This window comes from Pteropus alecto, unplaced genomic scaffold (assembly GCF_000325575.1).
Source record: "Pteropus alecto unplaced genomic scaffold, ASM32557v1 scaffold359, whole genome shotgun sequence".
Lineage (NCBI taxonomy): Eukaryota > Metazoa > Chordata > Mammalia > Chiroptera > Pteropodidae > Pteropus > Pteropus alecto.
Window position 1 is genome coordinate 4,862,192 of NW_006443119.1, and position 3,043 is coordinate 4,865,234.

Below are 3,043 nucleotides of genomic sequence, written 5' to 3' on the forward strand. Positions count from 1 at the left end.
TGCTCCCCAGAAACAATCTGGATTTCTTAAGGGACAGAAAGATACAGAGTGTGAGGCCTTCCCTGAGGCAAATCCTGCTCAATGGATCATTAGGTCAATTCTTTTTAGACATCAAATGAGAATGGTGGTGGGGGTGTAAGAAAGGTGCCAGATAATCAATTGGCGGCTGCTGTGTTTGGGAAGGACCCTAGGCCTACTTTTGAGTTCTCTGGAATTCACACATGATATGGCCGGCCACAGGCAATGTGAGTCACCTTGCACATCCTTATAAGGTCACTAGAAATTCCACATATGAAGTAAAAAGGAAGGGTGAATCCGAGGTAACCTTGGAACTAATGATACATTCCCTACTCACTAAGGAGGAAAACATCTGAGAGAAGCCACAGCTAGTTACCTCCGCAGCCCTGTGCTGAGCTGTGGCCTCAAGAGTACTGGGCTCTCTTGGTCCCCGATGTCGAGCCTGTCAGCCACATCCTGGGGACAGGACATTCTGGTTCTGACCTTGATGCCGTCCTAAGCAGGCTGTTGGCAACTTTTGGTTTTGGGGAGACAGTGCATGAAGCTCCATCTAATGAATCCTGGCTCGGATGTGTGAGGGGTTTGGATCTTATCAGATCCATTTCTTTTTTTTTTTACTAACACAAAGTGGATGAACAATACTCTAACATTTTTAAACAAACAGTAATACCATAGAACTCTCATAGAAATGTTCAGAGAGTCACACACAGGAGAGCACTCACATATTTCTGTTAGGGAAAAATCTCCAAAGCTCCAAAAATCAGACCAGTGAAAATCCAAGCGGTAACCCAGAGAGAAAGAGAACTCAGTTTTATTGTGCCAGTCGTCCCAGAAGAGCTAGTGCTGTGAAAATCTGGACTCTCAGCTTAGGGAAAATTTTTCTTCTATATCACCACCATTACAATTAGCTGATTGGTTGATTTGTTTTCATCTGGTTACAGATTGTGAGAGTTGCTATGGCTTACTGGCAGGCATGGAAATTTAAATAGGAACTTAGGCAATATATGTTATCTAGACAAAGCATTCCTAAGGGGAGGGTGATTCTGCACATTTACAAAAGCAGAACAAAGAGTTGACCACAAAGTTAGCTATTTGGGTGAAAAATTCCTGAAATTTCTTCTTCATTCCCCCCTTTGATGCTCATCTAAAATTATTTATAGGACATCACTGTTTTGACTATCTTCCTGATCTCCCTCTTGGTCTCCTTGGACCAACCACTGATAATTCCATTGCATAAGGATATTCTCTGTAGTCTTTCTCTCTACTGTAGTTTCTATAAGGGAGGTAATTGTCCAGACAACAAGAGGCAACAGGCAAAGCAGAAGTGGGCAGGGATCGAGGATGTGGAGTACTACTCCAATTAATGTCTTAAAGCTTCCGAAAGTGAAGAACTAACCTCCAAAGAGGTTATTGGGATCCTATCTGTGCCATGTTTACATGGGCACATATGACAGTTTTGTCATCTGTTTGCAAGATCTTAAACTGTCTGGCCTTGGTCATCTATCTGTATAAAATAGTTGATGAGATTGAATTTCCTACATACATCTCCTTCTGCTGCTAACAGATAATCTAGTGCCAACCTGTTTTTGGTAGATGGTATTTCTCATCTGAGTCTGTTGATGTGCAAGGAGAGTTAGGGCTCTCCTGGCCTCGTTAGTAATGATTTCTAAAATTTCCTGCAATCAGATAATTCATTTTAATATGTAAATAGGGGTACAGTATCCCTAAGATCTATCTTTTGCCTAACTGGCAGGCCCTTAGTATTGGATTACTTATTCTGGGGACTATTTATTATCTTTTTAGTCCCCTATTTGAAGTTCCCTTTTTACCCACTGTAATCGAGAAGGGATATTGCTATGTTGCCCAGGCCGGAGTGCAGTGACTATTTATTTACACATTTTCCTGTATTCAGGTCCCTGTTTGGGTGCCACTTGCCACGTCCAGCACGGCTCTGGAAAAATATATCTGAAAAGCACTGCCATTTACATTAGCTATAGAAAACTAAGGTAGTAGACATTCTCTGGCCTCCTTTGATAATATGGATACATAGCTCACAGTTCTTTGTACTAATTTCCTCCCCAAAGTCCAATTATGAGGAGCTCTGTGATGATATTCCTCAAGCTTCTGCCGTATGTAGACTGACCAGCTTCCAGGAGTGACCAGAACGGGGCTGATGATCTCAGGTGGATTTCTGCTGCCTCTGCAATGCGATCCGGAGCAGCCTATCAAGATGTTCTGCAGTCTAAGTTTCCCAGTTGTCTGGAGACACTGCTTTCTTTACCCAGGTGTGGTAGATTCACGGAGTAATACCTGTAACTTTAATGGTACTGAGAGCTGCTAATATTACAATTTGAGAGCCTGTTTAGTTCGGCTGAGATGGCTCCTTTTTCTAACCCTTAACCTATAATTTCTTCTTCTGACTAAAAGAGGTGGACTTAACTCCCTAAAAGGATGCGGACTCTTTCTAAAGTTTAATTTATCTTTTAAATGAGAATTATATTACAATAGTTAGGAAAATAAGCCAATTATGATCTGAATCTTTCGAATGACTCTAAATTTATTACAAATACCTGTGTATAAATCTTTTTTTTTTTCAAAAAGTTAATTCTGCCAGCCAGATCCTAACACAGAACTTACTAAATTTCTTTCTCTACTGACTGAATACCCTTAAATCTCTATTCTTCCTAAATTTCTGCTAACATAGTTGCAGTTACCTCCTCATTCCTCTTTTGCACTGAGGGCAGAGAGAGTCTCTTGTAAAGGATTTTGTAAGGGGAGAAGCCTAAAAGCCTTGGGGTGCATGATGGATTATAGCGAATCCCTCCTGAGATAGGATGACCTCAGTATCTTTGCAGACAGACCTAGAAACTCTTTAAGTAATTTTCCTGCCTAACTCTTTTCTGAGAGCCATGAATCCCCTTACTATTAGTATGGATGTTGAGGGATTTGAGATCTCTTCTTCTGTATCTGCTTCTTGCTGAGAAGAGCAGTTGTCTCTGACTACAGCGGTTTCATGGAGCTCTTT